At 32.6% G+C, this 20,475-nt stretch overlaps 1 pseudogene; it reads left to right on the top strand.

The window, feature by feature from the left end:
* Positions 1-247: 247 nt before the first annotated feature.
* On the top strand, positions 248-20,302 carry LOC131841382 (uncharacterized; annotated as a pseudogene).
* The last annotated feature ends 173 nt before the right edge of the window (positions 20,303-20,475 follow it).

Below are 20,475 nucleotides of genomic sequence, written 5' to 3'. Positions count from 1 at the left end.
CATTTTCGTCTATTTAAATTCGTTGTTGATAATGAAAATATTTTAATTGCCACTTACAACTAACAATCTATCATTGCAGGGGCTAATAACACATTCGGAAGATGTATGTTCGCATAATATGACACGAATACTCTTTTAATAATTTCATCTCAGATAAATGATTCATTCGACACCTGTTAATTTCAAATTCATTACATGTAAATTTCGAATCACTGTTGAAAATATGATTGTAATATTTCAGAGTCAAATGGCACAACCGGACAAGGTATAATCACATAATTGAACATTAAAAAAATATTTATAACATCTCACATCCTCCTCGATATATGACTGACTAATAAAACCGCGTCCGGTTTTCTTTATTTTAAATATGCCTGTTATTTTTGACTCCCACTAAAACTTACGATCTAATATTTCAGAACCTCCAGAACAGACCGGAGAAGGTAAGACCACATAATTTAATTTCAATCAATTTTTCCAAAATATCAATCAACATATGCGACAGTATAACTCCATTTTCGTCTATTGAAATTCGTTGTTGATAATGAAAATATTTTAATTGACACTTACAACTAACAATCTATCATTGAAGGGGCTAATAACACATTCAGAGATGTATGTTCGCATAATATGACACTAATATACTTTTAATAATTTCATCTCAGATAAATGACTCATTCGACACGTGTTAATTTAAAATTCATTACATGTAAATTTCGAATCACTGTTGAAAATATGATTGTAATATTTCAGAGTCTAATGGCACAACCGGACAAGGTATAATCACATAATTTAACATTAATAAACTATTTATAACATCCTCTTCGATATATGACTGACTAATAAAACCGCGTCCGGTTTTCTTTATTTTAAATATCCATGTTATTTTTGACTCCCACTAAAACTTATGATCTAATATTTCAGAACCTCCACAAGAAACCGGAGAAGGTAAGACCACATAATTTAATTTCAATCAATTTTTCCAAAATATCAATCAACATATGCGACAGTATAACTCCATTTTCGTCTATTGAAATTCGTTGTTGATAATGAAAATATTTTAATTGACACTTTCAACTAACAATCTATCATTGAAAAGGCTAATAACACATTCAGAAGATGTATGTTCGCATAATATGACACCAATACTCTTTTAATAATTTCATCTCAGATAAATGACTCATTCGACACCTGTTAATTTTAAATTCATTACATGTAAATTTCGAATCACTGTTGAAAATATGATTGTAATATTTCAGAGTCTAATGGCACAACCGGACAAGGTATAATCACATAATTTAACATTAATAAACTATTTATAACATCCTATTCGATATATGACTGACTAATAAAACCGCGTCCGGTTTTCTTCATTTTAAATATGCATGTTATTTTTGACTCCCACTAAAACTTATTATCTAATATTTCAGAACCTCTACAAGAAACCGGAGAAGGTAAGACCACTTAATTTAATTTCAATCAATTTTTCCAAAATATCAATCAACATATGCGACAGTATAACTCCATTTTCGACTATTGAAATTCGGTGTTTATAATGAAAATATTTTAATTGACACTTACAACTAACAATCTATCATTGAAGGGGCTAATAACACATTCAGAAGATGTATGTTCGCATAATATGACATTAATATACTTTTAATAATTTCATCTCAGATAAATGACTCATTCGACACGTGTTAATTTCGAATTCATTAGATGTAAATTTCGAATCACTGTTGAAAATATGATTGTTATATTTCAGAGTCTAATGGCACAACCGGACAAGGTATAGTCACATAATTTAAAATTAATAAACTATTTATAACATCCTCTTCGATATATGACTGACTAATAAAACCGCGTCCGGTTTTCTTCATTTTAAATATGCATGTTATTTTTGACTCCCACTAAAACTTATGATCTAATATTTCAGAACCTCCAGAACAGACCGGAGAAGGTAAGACCACATAATTTAATTTCAATCAATTTTTCCAAAATATCAATCAACATATGGGACAGTATAACTCCATTTTCGTCTATTGAAATTCGTTGTTGATAATGAAAATATTTTAATTGACACTTACAACTAACAATCTATCATTGAAAAGGCTAATAACACATTCAGAAGATGTATGTTCGCATAATATGACACCAATACTCTTTTAATAATTTCATCTCAGATAAATGACTCATTCGACACCTGTTAATTTCAAATTCATTACATGTAAATTTCGAATCATTGTTGAAAATATGATTCTAATATTTCAGAGTCTAATGGCACAACCGGACAAGGTATAATCACAATTTAACATTAATAAACTATTTATAACATCCTCTTCGATATATGACTGACAAATAAAACCGCGTTCGGTTTTCTTTATTTTAAATATGCATGTTATTTTTGACTCCCACTAAAACTTATGATCTAATATTTCAGAACCTCCACAAGAAACCGGAGAAGGTAAGACCACATAATTTAATTTCAATCAATTTTTCCAAAATATCAATCAACATATGCGACAGTATAACTCCATTTTCGTCTATTTAAATTCGTTGTTGATAATGAAAATATTTTAATTGACACTTACAACTAACAATCTATCATTGAAGGGGCTAATAACACATTCAGAAGATGTATGTTCACATAATATGACACTAATATACTTTTAATAATTTCATCTCAGATAAATGACTCATTCGACACGTGTTAATTTCAAATTCATTACATGTAAATTTCGAATCACTGTTGAAAATATGATTGTAATATTTCAGAGTCTAATGGCACAACCGGACAAGGTATAATCACAATTTAACATTAATAAACTATTTATAACATCCTCTTCGATATATAACTGACTAATAAAACCGCGTCCGTTTTTCTTTATTTTAAATATACACATTATTTTTGACTCCCACTAAAACTTATGTTCTAATATTTCAGAACCTCCACAAGAAACCGGAGAAGGTATGACCACATATTTTAATTTCAATCAACTTTTCCAAAATATCAATCAACATATGCGACAGTATAACTCCATTTTTGTCTATTGAAATTCGTTGTTGATAATGAAAGTATTTTAATTGCCACTTACAACTAACAGTCTATCATTGAAAAGACTAATAACACATTCAGAAGATGTATGTTCGCATAATATGACACTAATATACTTTTAATAATTTCATCTCAGATAAATGACTCATTCGACACGTGTTAATTTAAAATTCATTACATGTAAATTTCGAATCACTGTTGAAAATATGATTGTAATATTTCAGAGTCTAATGGCACAACCGGACAAGGTATAGTCACATAATTTAACATTAATAAACTATTTATAACATCCTCTTCGATAAATGACTGACTAATAAAACCGCGTCCGGTTTTCTTTATTTTAAATATGCATGTTATTTTTGACTCCCACTAAAACTTATTATCTAATATTTCAGAACCTCCACAAGAAACCGGAGAAGGTAAGACCACATAATTTAATTTCAATCAACTTTTCCAAAATATCAATCAACATATGCGACAGTATAACTCCATTTTCGTCTATTTAAATTCGTTGTTGATAATGAAAATATTTTAATTGCCACTTACAACTAACAATCTATCATTGCAGGGGCTAATAACACATTCGGAAGATGTATGTTCGCATAATATGACACGAATACTCTTTTAATAATTTCATCTCAGATAAATGATTCATTCGACACCTGTTAATTTCAAATTCATTACATGTAAATTTCGAATCACTGTTGAAAATATGATTGTAATATTTCAGAGTCAAATGGCACAACCGGACAAGGTATAATCACATAATTGAACATTAAAAAAATATTTATAACATCTCACATCCTCCTCGATATATGACTGACTAATAAAACCGCGTCCGGTTTTCTTTATTTTAAATATGCCTGTTATTTTTGACTCCCACTAAAACTTACGATCTAATATTTCAGAACCTCCAGAACAGACCGGAGAAGGTAAGACCACTTAATTTAATTTCAATCAATTTTTCCAAAATATCAATCAACATATGCGACAGTATAACTCCATTTTCGTCTATTGAAATTCGTTGTTGATAATGAAAATATTTTAATTGACACTTACAACTAACAATCTATCATTGAAGGGGCTAATAACACATTCAGAAGATGTATGTTCGCATAATATGACACTAATATACTTTTAATAATTTCATCTCAGATAAATGACTCATTCGACACGTGTTGATTTCAAATTCATTACATGTAAATTTCGAATCACTGTTGAAAATATGATTGTAATATTTCAGAGTCTAATGGCACAACCGGACAAGGTATAATCACATAATTTAACATTAATAAACTATTTATAACATCCTATTCGATATATGACTGACTAATAAAACCGCGTCCGGTTTTCTTTATTTTAAATATCCATGTTATTTTTGACTCCCACTAAAACTTATGATCTAATATTTCAGAACCTCCAGAACAGACCGGAGAAGGTAAGACCACATAATGTAATTTCAATCAACTTTTCCAAAATATCAATCAACATATGCGACAGTATAACTCCATTTTCGTCTATTTAAATTCGTTGTTGATAATGAAAATATTTTAATTGACACTTACAACTAACAATCTATCATTGAAGGGGCTAATAACACATTCAGAAGATGTATGTTCGCATAATATGACATTAATATACTTTTAATAATTTCATCTCAGATAAATGACTCATTCGACACCTGTTAATTTTAAATTCATTACATGTAAATTTCGAATCACTGTTGAAAATATGATTGTAATATTTCAGAGTCTAATGGCACAACCGGACAAGGTATAATCACATAATTTAACATTAATAAACTATTTATAACATCCTATTCGATATATGACTGACTAATAAAACCGCGTCCGGTTTTCATCATTTTAAATATGCATGTTATTTTTGACTCCCACTAAAACTTATGTTCTAATATTTCAGAACCTCCACAAGAAACCGGAGAAGGTAAGACCACATAATTTAATTTCAATCAATTTTTCCAAAATATCAATCAACATATGCGACAGTATAACTCCATTTTCGTCTATTTAAATTCGTTGTTGATAATGAAAATATTTTAATTGACACTTACAACTAACAATCTATCATTGAAGGGGCTAATAACACATTCAGAAGATGTATGTTCGCATAATATGACACTAATATACTTTTAATAATTTCATCTCAGATAAATGACTCATTCGACACCTGTTAATTTTAAATTCATTACATGTAAATTTCGAATCACTGTTGAAAATATGATTGTAATATTTCAGAGTCTAATGGCACAACCGGACAAGGTATAATCACATAATTTAACATTAATAAACTATTTATAACATCCTATTCGATATATGACTGACTAATAAAACCGCGTCCGGTTTTCTTTATTTTAAATATCCATGTTATTTTTGACTCCCACTAAAACTTATGATCTAATATTTCAGAACCTCCAGAACAGACCGGAGAAGGTAAGACCACATAATTTAATTTCAATCAATTTTTCCAAAATATCAATCAACATATGCGACAGTATAACTCCATTTTCGTCTATTTAAATTCGTTGTTGATAATGAAAATATTTTAATTGACACTTACAACTAACAATCTATCATTGAAGGGGCTAATAACACATTCAGAAGATGTATGTTCGCATAATATGACACTAATATACTTTTAATAATTTCATCTCAGATAAATGACTCATTCGACACCTGTTAATTTTAAATTCATTACATGTAAATTTCGAATCACTGTTGAAAATATGATTGTAATATTTCAGAGTCTAATGGCACAACCGGACAAGGTATAATCACATAATTTAACATTAATAAACTATTTATAACATCCTCTTCGATATATGACTGACTAATAAAACCGCGTCCGGTTTTCTTTATTTTAAATATGCATGTTATTTTTGGCTCCCACTAAAACTTGTTATCTAATGTTCCAGAACCTCCACAACAACCCGGAAGAGGTAAGACCACATAATTTAATTTCAATCAACTTTTCTAAAATATCAGCCTACATGTATGAAATATAACTCCATTTTCGTCTGCTTAAATTCGTTGTTGATAATTAAAATATTTTAATTGCCACCTACAACTAACAATCTATCATTGCAGGGGCTAATAACACATTCGGAGGATGTATGTTCACATAATGTGACATTAATACTCTTTTAATAATTTCATCTCAGATAAATGACTCATTCGACACGTGTTAATTTCAAATTCATTACATGTAAATTTCGAATCACTGTTGAAAATATGATTGTAATATTTCAGAGTCTAATGGCACAACCGGACAAGGTATAGTCACATAATTTAACATTAATAAACTATTTATAACATCCTTTTCGATATATGACTGACTAATAAAACCGCGTCCGTTTTTCTTTATTTTAAATATGCACATTATTTTTGACTCCCACTAAAACTTATTTCTAATATTCCAGAACCTCCACAACAAACCGAAGGAGGTAAGGCCACATAATTTAATTTCAATCAACTTTTCTAAAATATCATCCAACATATGCGACAATATAACTCCATTTTCGTCAATTTATATTCGTTGTTGATAATGAAAATATTTTAATTGCCACTTACAAGTAATGATCTATCATTGCAGAGGCTAATAACACAACCGGAGGATACAACCTCCGGTTCACATAATGTGACATTAATTTACTTTTAATAATTTTATATTAGATAAATGACTAATTCGACACATGTTATTTTCAAGTTCATTACAAGTAAATGAAATATTTTAATTCTCTATTAAAATGATTGTTGTAACATTTCAGAATCTAATAGTACTACAAGAGAAGGTATTATAATTGACATTAATAATCTATTTATAACACCGTCCCAGATAAAATATGTAAAGTCTGATAGATAGACTATATATTTTTTCTAATATTAAGTACAAGTGGTTTAATTAATATTCCGATATCATATAACACATCCGGAGTTGCTTTCTTCACATAATTTAACATTAATTAACTTTTAATTTTAATATAATAATTTACATTATATTATATATATAATATGATAGACTGATGATGGGCAGTACCATCATCGGTACGAGAATCTGTATACTGCGATAGTCAACTCGCGTGCCTAATGTGGCGATTATGGGCATATACATTCCGTGAGAGGTCCTATACTATCATGTCCGTAGTTCCGAGCCAATCTATTATTGCTGGCCAAGGCAGCGGTCATGGTAACGGTAGAGCAAGGGTCTAAAAACCCCTAATTAATAATCATGTTGAAATCTCCAGTGTGTCGAATAGGTTCTCGTATCTCATATTAACTGTGAGATGTAGCCTTAGATTTGCTATGGACCACATATTTTAGGTAGCAGTAGTCATACGGGGCAAATGCTTATCAATTTTCTGGATAGAGTTTATATATTTATTTATTATGTATTTATTTAAAAAAGCGAAAGGTTTACTTTGATACCATTTTTCAAGAAATAGTCTCAACGAAACTGGACTTGGCAGCGATCTGACTGTTTGACAGGAAACGTAATCGATTTAATTTAATGGATAGTAAGCGCATATTCAGAGATGTCTCTGTGGTAACTGTGTTTACAATCGGAACGGAAAGAATATGTCTGATGAAGTCGACACTCCTGCAAAATATGCTTCAAACCATTGATGTTTCTCAAGCATTCCAGTTTAAAGTTGTAAACTGATTTGCTTTTTTAGAAACCACAGGCAGTATTGATCACAAACTCGAGACAATAATAGATGTCCTCGAAGATGAAGGCACGAAATTTTGCGAGATGAGGCATACAAGTATTATAGAGAGAGAAACTTTACGGCATATTAAAGATAGACTGGATAAGCCCTCAAAAATGGAAAAACCTCAGATGAAAATGGGATAACCACTGAGCATCTAAAGGCTGGTGATATTCCTGTACTTGCAGTACTCCAGGAACTCTTCAACTCTGTTTTCGTCACTGAAAGAACTCCACAGGCATGGAGTAGGGCCATTATTAGTTTGCTCTTCAAAAATGGAGATAAAGCCCTACTGAAGAACTATCAACGTCTGATTGCTAATCCATATAGAGAAACTGTTTTCAAGAGTTATTACATTCAACAGCAGCAAGCAACAGCTTGTCTTGTTGAGTCTTGTCAAGTCTTGATGAGTTTCAACTACTGGAACAGGCCTGGTTACGAATTAGATATAACACCATAGATCACATTCACACAGTACAATAGTTTATACAGAAAACAGAAAAGTATAACCAACCTCTGTGCTAGCTTTCTTCGACTAGGAGAAAGCCTTTGATTCATTCGAGTCCTAGTCTGTTCTGGAGTCACTTCAACGATGCCAAACTCGCTATATCGACTGGCAACTGGCTGGCACTCGCTGTCATCGCTGCAACAATGACCGTCCAAGTATAAAACCAGCGCACTAAGCATATCCTCCTAGGTTGTGGCTTAAGACAAGGGGATGTTATATCCTCTAAGTTGTTGACATTATCCAGACTTGTGGAAAGTATCTCAAATCATAATGATACACAAACCTGGTAAACCGGCTCATGAGGTTGCTTCTTATAGACCAATTAGTTTACTGCCTGTCATGTCTAAGCTGTTTGAAATGTCCCTTCTGCACAGACTAACAAATGTTCTCAAAGAAAAATCTGTTATCCCTGATCATCAATTCAGATTTCGAAAAGAACATGCCACTGTTGAACAAGTTCATAGAGTATGCCGCAAAATTAGAAAATCCTATTAAAAGAAAGAATATTGTTCATCTGTGTTCATTGACGATTGTTGGACGAACAGGCTTTTGATAAAGTTTGGCACAAAGGATTACTATATAAAATTAAATGTTTGCTTCCACACACATTCTATTCAGTATTCAAGTCCTATGTGTCCAATAGGCTATTTCAGGTGAAAGAAAATGACTGCACCTCAGGATTTTATGAAATCCGTGCAGGAGTACCACAGGGCTCTGTACTAGGACCTGTCTTATACATTTTGTACACATCCGACTTACCTCAAAGTACTGAAATTACAACAGCAACGTTTGCTGACGATACGGCCTTACTTGCTTCGAGCGAATATCCAATTAAAGCTTCGAACATCTTACAAAAAAACCTAAATGAAGTAGAAAAATGGCTAAATGGAAAATCGCTGCCAATGTGACTAAATCAGTCCATGTAACGTTTACCCTTAGGTAAGACGATTGTGCACCAGTTACCCTAAATGGTACTCAACTTCCACATCAAGATACAGTTAAGTATCTAGGAATGCATTTAGATCGCAGACTTACTTGGAAAAAGCACGTCCAGATGAAAAGGGAAGAAATCAATAATAAATATAGAAGTCTCTACTGGATGCTTGGTAGAAATTAGCTATCGATAGTAAACTTCTCATTTATAAGGCAATGTTTAAGCCAATCTGGACATATGGGATACAACTATGGGGCTCTGCTAGTGACTCCAACATAATGACAATACAACGAGTTCAAAACTATATATTGAAACAACTTTCGGATGCACCATGGTTTATAAAAATAACTGAGATCCACAAACTACTTGATATCCCCATGGTTATGGATGTACATAATTAATGACTACAGAAACAAATACAAATCACGACTACACAGGCACCCAAATAAATTCGCTGGGCAACTTACAATACCTGAAAACTTGCGTCGATGAAAGAAAAGGCGTGATATATTTGACCAAGATAGTCAGACAGGACTTTTAAAGAGCGAGGAGCTGTTCTACTGAGAGCGACACTCTACCTGTTACAGACGGAACACCACATTTGCTTATAGTCCATGTAACTGATTGCAAGATCTAAAAAGAAAAAAAAAAAAATTTGTTTACAACTGCGCTGGAGAATATGTTTAGAATACTGAAGTGGAAAAAATACGGCATCAATAAAACACATTACATCTCTCACTTCCGATTTGCTAACGACATTGTCATCATGGCTGAATCGCTGCAGAATCTACAACAGATGCTAAATGGCCTGGCTAAGTCGTCCCAGCGTATCGGTCTCCAGATGAATTTAGGCAAAACCAAGATCATGTTCGTCTGAAACCGATTGCTATAAATGGATTTCCGAAGTTGTTCAGAAGTATATTTACATAGAGCAAACGCTAAATTAGTTAAATTTTGAGAGGATGCCAAGAGATGGATACAACTGGGCAGCTTTTGGGAAACTCCCTAAAGTCTTCTTGTCGTTTCTTTCACAAAGCCTTAAGGTGCTAATTCGTGCTATCCGTTATATCTTACGGAGCCGAAACATGAATACTATTGATACGACTGGTTCACCACCTCAATGTCGTTCAACGAGCACATATGGAAAGAGCTATATTTCAAGTTTCTCTGAGGAAACAAATCCGAAACGAAGGAACTCACCAGAAAACTAAGGTTACCGACATAGCTTTTCGTATTTGTATGTTGAAGTAGGAGTGGGCTGCTTGTTGGAGTAGATATGTTCTAGAGAAAAGACCGCAAATTAGCGTAAAACGTAGCGTTGGACCCCTCGCAGCTAGGCGGAACGACGACATACGTAGGGTTGCAGATAACAACTGAATGAGAAGGAGTGAAGAATGTGCCCAAAGTCGTGGCTTGGAATACGCTTAAGTACAGCAGTGGACTGTAGTGGGCTGATGATGATGCTGATGATGATGAAAGTTATAATAATATCACCATAGGTAAACGACAGACTAATTCAAGATGCGTCAACTTTATTATTGAAAGTACTCCCATTATTTCAAATATCAATTAAAATTAACATTATAATATTTCAGAGTTTAATAGTACAATGCAAGAAGGTATGTTTATATAATTTGACATTAATAAACTTTTAATAATATCACCTTAGATAAATTATGAGTAATTTAAATTTATTAAAAAAATATTTATTATAAGTATAAAATATTTTAAATACCAATTAATTTTATTAATATTGTAACTTTTCAGTGTTTAATCTCACAACCACACAAGGTAAGTTCACACGATTAGACATTGATAGACTTTTAATAATGTCCTCTTAGATAAATTACTGGCTACATCAAAATGGTCACTGCTCGACTCCTAAAAGAAAAAGACTTATTAGTGAATACCCGGCCATAATCCGTTCATTGATATTTACGTATTTTGAGTATATATAACTTTTAATGTATATGCTACTGCTCAGATTAAAAGGAAAAGCCTGCTGATATGTATAGCTGCCTTAACACAAACGCTCTTTCACCATTGATTGACTTTCAGACAGTTAAGATGGTCAATATAAATGTAGACAAAAAGAACGAGAAACAACACGCACACCGTCCTGCACCTTAGGCATTTCCGCGTCCCTCAAATGTACCTACGTGCTTTGGAGAGTTTTTATAATAATTAATTATCATTACAAAATCTGTATGTATAATCTTGTAATAATATTGTATAATCTGTCTGTGGGGTTTTACCCCATATTATACAATATTATACATAGTTATTAAAATTAAAATTATTGTTGTAACATTTCAGAGTCTAATAGCACAACTGGAGGAGGTATAGTCACTTAATTTTACATTACATTAATCAACTGTTTATAACACCTTCTTAGATAAATGACTGACTAATCTAACCGTGTCCGTTTGTTATTTATTGTAAGTATCCATGTTATTTTATGCTTCATCTAAAACTATTGCTGTAATATTCCAGAACCTCCACAACAAACCGGAGGAGGTAAGACCAAATAATTTAATTTCAATCGACTTTTCTAAAATATCAGCCCACATAAACAACAGAATAACTCGATTTGTATCTACTTAAATTCGTTGTTGGTAATGAAAATATTTTAATAGCCACTTACAAATAACGATCTAGCATTGCAGAGGCTAATAACACATCCGCGGGATTTATAGTCACATAATATGACATTATTATTATTAATATACATTTAGTAATTTCATCTTAGATAAATGACTTATTCAATACGTGTTAATTTCAAGTACATTACAAGTAAATATAATATTTCAACTCTCTATTAAAATTATTGTTGTAACATTTCAGAATCTAATAGCACTACAAGAGAAGGTATTATAATTGACATTAATAATCTGTTTTTACCACTCTCCCAGATAAAATAGGTAAAGACAGGTAGAAAAACGATATTTTTTTCTTGTAATAATAAGTAAAAGTAGTATAATTAATATTCCGATATCAGATAACATATCTGGAGTAGCTTTCTTCACATAATTTAACATTAATTACCCTTTAATTATATGTAATATAATAATTTACATTATATTAAATATTGTAGACTGATGATGGGCAGTAACGTCATCGGTGCGAGAAACTATAGGTATATTGCGATTGTCAACTCGCGTGCCCAGTGTGGCGATTATGGCCAAATGCATTCCGTGAGAGGCTCTATACAATCATGGCCCCTAGATCCGGACCACTCTACTATTGCTGGCCAAAGCGGCGGTCATGGTAACGGCAGATCAAGAGTCTATAAACTCCTAATAAATAATTATATTGAAATCTGTAGTGAGTCGAATAGGTTATCGTATCTCGTATTAACTGTGAGATGTAGCCTTGGATTTGCTATGGGCCACATGGTTTTGGTAATCATACGGGCAAATGCTTGTCAACTTTCTGGAGAGAAAAGAGTTGATTTATTTATTTATTGTATTATTATTTAAAAAAGCGAAGGGTTTGCTTTGATACTATCTGCAAGAAACAGCCTCAACGAAACTGGACTTGGCAGCGATCTGACTCTTTGACAGAAAACGTTATCGAATTAATTTTAACATGTCATCTCTGAATATGTGCATACTATCCGTATGCGCATATTCAGAGATATGTCTGTGATAACTGGGAACTTAAAACTGGAAGCGATCACAGTTTATTACGTGGTTTACTGAATATCTTATGTTGGAAAGAATACGTCTGATGAAGACGACACTCCTGCCAAATATGCTTCAAACCATTGTTGTTTCTAAAGTGAAAAATCGATTTGCTGTTTTAGAAACTACAGGAGTATTAACCACAAACTCGAGATAATAATAGATGTCCTCGAGGATGAAGGCACGAAATTTTGCGAGATGAGGCGTACAAAGAAAATTATTAGACTTTTGAGAGAGAAACTGGACGGCTTATTTAAATTCGACGCGATAAGCCCACAATAGTGGAAAATCCTCAGATGAAAATGGGATAACCAAACTCTCTATGTACACTGGCGATACATCGAAGTGCTGAGATGTCTTCATGACCCAGCAACAATAACCATCCAAGGACAAAACCAGCGCACTAAGCATATCCACCTATGTATGTTATGGCTTAAGACAAGGGGATGTTATATCCCCTTAGTTGTTTACAACTGCGCTGGAGGATATGTTTAGAATGCTGAAGTGGAAAAAATGTGGCATCAATATTAACGGTGAGAACATCTATCACTTCCGATTTGCTAACGACATTGTTATCATGGCTGAATCGCTGCAGAATCTACAACAGATGCTAAATGGCCTGGCTGAGTCGTCCCAACGTATCGATCTCCATATGAATTTAGGTAAAATCAAGATCATGTTCAATAATCGCATTCGTCTGAAACCGATTGCTATAAATGGACTTCCGCTCGAAATTGTTCAGAAGTACATTTATCTAGGGCAAACGCTCCAAATACGTAAATTTTGAGAAAGATGCCAAGAGTGGGCACAACTAGGAAGGGGCAGCTTTTGGAAAACTCCCCCAAGTCTTCCGTCGTCTCTTCCACAAAGCCTTAAGGTGCATTCGTGCTATCCGTTATATCTTACGGAGCCGAAACGTGAATACACGACGAATATACTGATGATACGACTGGTTCACCAACTCAATGTCGCTTAATGGGCATATGGAAAGTCTTCATATGCCCATTTAAAATTATGTATATGCTAGATAAGGCATTCCCGCGTCCCTCAATTGTACCTACGTGCTTTGTACCGTTTTTATAATAATATTATAAACAGTCATTAAAATTAAAATTATTGTTGTAACATTTCAGAGTCTAATAGCACAACTACACAAGGTATAGTCACATAATTTAACAGTAATAAACTGATATACTGTATAATACCCTCTTAGATATATGACTGACTAATCAAACCTCCGTTTTTTATTTATTGTAAGTATCCATATTATTTTACACTTCAACTAAATTTATTCTTCTTGTAGCAACATACTTCCATTCTGTCTGTCGTCTCTTAAATTTCAAGCTCCCAGAATCTTGACGAAGTAGGTCCTAGACCTAAACCCAAAAGGGACATGTACACACACCTCCTTAAATTGATGACATAATCTTACATCAATATACTTTTAATAATTACATCTCAGATATATGACTAATTCAACACGTGTCAATTTCAAATTCATTACAATTAAATTAAATATTTCGAATCACTATTGAAATGATTGTTGTAACATTTCAGTGTCTAATAGCACAACTACACAAGGTATAGTCACATAATTTAACATTGATAAACTGATTATAATACCCTCTTAGATATATGACTGACTAATCAAACCTCCGTTTTTTATTTATTGTAAGTATCCATATTATTTTACACTTCAACTAAATTTATTCTTCTTGTAGCAACATACTTCCATTCTGTCTGTCGTCTCTTAAATTTCAAGCTCCCAGAATCTTGACGAAGTAGGTCCTAGACCTAAACCCAAAAGGGACATGTACACACACCTCCTTAAATTGATGACATAATCTTACATCAATATACTTTTAATAATTACATCTCAGATATATGACTAATTCAACACGTGTCAATTTCAAATTCATTACAATTAAATTAAATATTTCGAATCACTATTGAAATGATTGTTGTAACATTTCAGTGTCTAATAGCACAACTACACAAGGTATAGTCACATAATTTAACATTGATAAACTGATTATAATACCCTCTTAGATATATGACTGACTAATCAAACCTCCGTTTTTTATTTATTGTAAGTATCCATATTATTTTACACTTCAACTAAATCTTTTCTTCTTGTAGCAACATACTTCCATTCTGTCTGTGGTCTCTTAAATTTCAAGCTCCCAGAATCTTGATGAAGTAGGTCCTAGACCTAAACCCAAAAGGGACCTGTACACACACCTCCTTAAATTGGTGACATAATCTTACATCAATATACTTTTAATAATTACATCTCAGATATATGACTAATTCAACACGTGTCAATTTCAAATTCATTACAATTAAATTAAATATTTCGAATCACTATTGAAATGATTGTTGTAACATTTCAGAGTCTAATAGCACAACTACACAAGGTATAGTCACATAATTTAACATTGATAAACTGATTATAATACCCTCTTAGATATATGACTGACTAATCAAACCGCGTCCGTTTTTTATTTATTGTAAGTATCCATATTATTTTACACTTCAACTAAATTTATTCTTCTTGTAGCAACATACTTCCATTCTGTCTGTCGTCTCTTAAATTTCAAGCTCCCAGAATCTTGACGAAGTAGGTCCTAGACCTAAACCCAAAAGGGACATGTACACACACCTCCTTAAATTGATGACATAATCTTACATCAATATACTTTTAATAATTACATCTCAGATATATGACTAATTCAACACGTGTCAATTTCAAATTCATTACAATTAAATTGAATATTTCGAATCACTATTGAAATGATTGTTGTAACATTTCAGTGTCTAATAGCACAACTACACAAGGTATAGTCACATAATTTAACATTGATAAACTGATTATAATACCCTCTTAGATATATGACTGACTAATCAAACCTCCGTTTTTTATTTATTGTAAGTATCCATATTATTTTACACTTCAACTAAATCTTTTCTTCTTGTAGCAACATACTTCCATTCTGTCTGTGGTCTCTTAAATTTCAAGCTCCCAGAATCTTGATGAAGTAGGTCCTAGACCTAAACCCAAAAGGGACATGTACACACACCTCCTTAAATTGGTGACATAATCTTACATCAATATACTTTTAATAATTACATCTCAGATATATGACTAATTCAACACGTGTCAATTTCAAATTCATTACAATTAAATTAAATATTTCGAATCACTATTGAAATGATTGTTGTAACATTTCAGAGTCTAATAGCACAACTACACAAGGTATAGTCACATAATTTAACATTGATAAACTGATTATAATACCCTCTTAGATATATGACTGACTAATCAAACCTCCGTTTTTTATTTATTGTAAGTATCCATATTATTTTACACTTCAACTAAATCTATTCTTCTTGTAGCAACATACTTCCATTCTGTCTGTCGTCTCTTAAATTTCAAGCTCCCAGAATCTAGACGAAGTAGGTCCTAGACCTAAACCTAAAAGGGACATGTACACACACCTCCTTAAATTGGTGACATAATCTTACATCAATATACTTTTAATAATTACATCTCAAATACATGACTAATTCAACACGTGTCAATTTCAAATTCATTACAATTAAATTAAATATTTCGAATCACTATTGAAATGATTGTTGTAACATTTCAGTGTCTAATAGCACAACTGGAGGAGGTATAGTAACTTAATTTTACATTACATTAATAAGCTGTTTATAACACCCTCTTCGATATATGACTGACTAATCAAACCGTGTCCGTTTGTTATTTATTGTAAGTATGTATGTTAGTTTACACTTCAACTAAAACTATTGCTCTAATACTCCCGAACCTCAAATTACCTTAAATTATGTGGTAAGACCACATAATTTAATTTTAATCTACTTTTCTAAAATATCAGCCCGTATAAAAAACAGAATAACTCGATTTGCGTCTATGTAAATTCGTTGTTGGTAATGAAAATATTTTAATTGCCACTTACAAATAACGACCTAGCATTGCAGAGGCCAATAACACATCCAGAGGACGTATGTTCACATAATGTGACATCAATATACTTCTAATAATTTCATCTCAGATAATTGTCTAATTCAACACGTGTCAATTTCAAATTCATTACAATTAAATTAAGTATTTCGAATCACTATTGAAATTATTGTTGTAACATTTCAGAGTCTAATAGCACAACCGGAGGAGGTATAGTCACTTAATTTTACATTACATTAATAAACTGTTTATAACACCTTCTTAGATAAATGACTGACAAAATGACTGACTAATCGAACCGTCTCTGTTTGTTATTTATTGTAAGTATCCATGTTATTTTATGCTTCATCTAAAACTATTGCTATAATATTCCAGAACCTCCACAACAAACCGGAGGAGGTAAGACCTTATAATTTAATTTCAATCTACTTTTCTAAAATATCAGCCCACATAAACAACAGAGTAACTGGATTTGCGTCTATTTAAATTCGTTGTTGGTAATGAAAATATTTTAATTGCCACTTACAAATAACGACCTAGCATTGCAGAGGCCAATAACACATCCAGAGGACGTATGTTCACATAATGTGACATCAATATACTTCTAATAATTTCATCTCAGATAATTGACTAATTCAACACATGTCAATTTCAAATTCATTACAATTAAATTAAGTATTTCGAATCACTATTGAAATTATTGTTGTAACATTTCAGAGTCTAATAGCACAACTGGAGGAGGTATAGTCACTTAATTTTACATTACATTAATAAACTGTTTATGTATAACACCTTCTTAGATAAATGACTGACAAAATGACTGACTAATCTAACCGTCAGTCATTTGTTATTCAGTCCGTTTGTTATTTATTGTAAGTATCCATGTTATTTTACGCTTCATCTAAAACTATTGCTGTAATATTCCAGAACCTCCACAACAAACCGGAGGAGGTAAGAAAGACCACATAATTTAATTTCAATCGACTTTTCTAAAATATCAGCCCACATAAACAACAGAATAAATCGATTTGTATCTACTTAAATTCGTTGTTGGTAATGAAAATATTTTAATAGCCACTTACAAATAACGATCTAGCATTGCAGAGGCTAATAACACATCCGCGGGATTTATAGTCACATAATATGACATTATTATTATTAATATACATTTAGTAATTTCATCTTAGATAAATGACTTATTCAATACGTGTTAATTTCAAGTTCATTACAAGTAAATATAATATTTCAACTCTCTATTAAAATTATTGTTGTAACATTTCAGAATCTAATAGCACTACAAGAGAAGGTATTATAATTGACATTAATAATCTGTTTTTACCACTCTCCCAGATAAAATAGGTAAAGACAGATAGAAAAACGATATTTTTTCCTTGTAATAATAAGTAAAAGTAGTATAATTAATATTCCGATATCAGATAACATATCTGGAGTAGCTTTCTTCACATAATTTAACATTAATTACCCTTTAATTATATGTAATATAATAATTTACATTATATTAAATATTGTAGACTGATGATGGGCAGTAACGTCATCGGTGCGAGAAACTATAGGTATATTGCGATTGTCAACTCGCGTGCCCAGTGTGGCGATTATGGCCAAATGCATTCCGTGAGAGGCTCTATACAATCATGGCCCCTAGATCCGGACCACTCTACTATTGCTGGCCAAAGCGGCGGTCATGGTAACGGCAGATCAAGAGTCTATAAACTCCTAATAAATAATTATATTGAAATCTGTAGTGAGTCGAATAGGTTCTCGTATCTCGTATTAACTGTGAGATGTAGCCTTGGATTTGCTATGGGCCACATGGTTTTGGTAATCATACGGGCAAATGCTTGTCAACTTTCTGGAGAGAAAAAAAAGTTGATTTATTTATTTATTGTATTATTATTTAAAAAAGCGAAGGGTTTGCTTTGATACTATCTGCAAGAAACAGCCTCAACGAAACTGGACTTGGCAGCGATCTGACTCTTTGACAGAAAACGTTATCGAATTAATTTTAACATGTCATCTCTGAATATGTGCATACTATCCGTATGCGCATATTCAGAGATATGTCTGTGATAACTGGGAACTTAAAACTGGAAGCGATCACAGTTTATTACGTGGTTTACTGAATATCTTATGTTGGAAAGAATACGTCTGATGAAGACGACACTCCTGCCAAATATGCTTCAAACCATTGTTGTTTCTAAAGTGAAAAATCAATTTGCTGTTTTAGAAACTACAGGGAGTATTAACCACAAACTCGAGATAATAATAGATGTCCTCGAGGATGAAGGCACGAAATTTTGCGAGATGAGGCGTACAAAGAAAATTATTAGACTTTTGAGAGAGAAACTGGACGGCTTATTTAAAATCGACGCGATAAGCCCACAATAGACGACGACCTCGGTGGTCTAGCGGTCTAGCACACCGCTTTACGTCCGATGGTCGCGGGTTCGATTCCTCGCACGGCACAAACATTTGTATTCATGAGTATGATTGTTTGTATCGGTCTGGGTGTTTTCTATGTATAATATGTATGCATTTACGAAAAAAAAAAAAAAAAATATCTATGTATTTGTATCAGTTGTCTAGTACCCATAACACAAGCTTTAGCTAGCTTAACTTGGGTCTAGATGGCGCTGTGTGAATTGTCCTGAGATTATTATTATTATTATTAATAGTGGAAAATCCTCAGATGAAAATGGGATAACCAAACTCTCTATGTACACTGGCGATACATCGAAGTGCTGAGATGTCTTCATGACCCAGCAACAATAACCATCCAAGGACAAAACCAGCGCACTAAGCATATCCACCTATGTATGTTATGGCTTAAGACAAAGGGATGTTATATCCCCTTAGTTGTTTACAACTGCGCTGGAGGATATGTTTAGAATGCTGAAGTGGAAAAAATATGAATTTAGGTAAAATCAAGATCATGTTCAATAATCGCATTCGTCTGAAACCGATTGCTATAAATGGACTTCCGCTCGAAATTGTTCAGAAGTACATTTATCTAGGGCAAACGCTCCAAATACGTAAATTTTGAGAAAGATGCCAAGAGTGGGCACAACTAGGAAGGGGCAGCTTTTGGAAAACTCCCCCAAGTCTTCCGTCGTCTCTTCCACAAAGCCTTAAGGTGCATTCGTGCTATCCGTTATATCTTACGGAGCCGAAACGTGAATACACGACGAATATACTGATGATACGACTGGTTCACCAACTCAATGTCGCTTAATGGGCATATGGAAAGTTTTCATATGCCCATTCAAAATTATGTATATGCTAGATAAGGCATTCCCGCGTCCCTCAATTGTACCTACGTGCTTTGCACCGTTTTTATAATAATATTATAAACAGTCATTAAAATTAAAATTATTGTTGTAACATTTCAGAGTCTAATAGCACAACTACACAAGGTATAGTCACATAATTTAACAGTAATAAACTGATTATAATACCTTCTTAGATATATGACTGACTAATCAAACCTCCGTTTTTTATTTATTGTAAGTATCCATATTATTTTACACTTCAACTAAATCTATTCTTCTTGTAACAACATACTTCCATTC

This window comes from Achroia grisella, unplaced genomic scaffold, assembly GCF_030625045.1.
Source record: "Achroia grisella isolate CSIRO2021 unplaced genomic scaffold, CSIRO_AGI_Agris_v1 utg16360, whole genome shotgun sequence".
In the NCBI taxonomy this organism is placed as follows: Eukaryota; Metazoa; Arthropoda; class Insecta; order Lepidoptera; family Pyralidae; genus Achroia; species Achroia grisella.
Note: the sequence above shows the minus strand (reverse complement) of the source record. Positions and strands in the feature narration are given on the sequence as shown.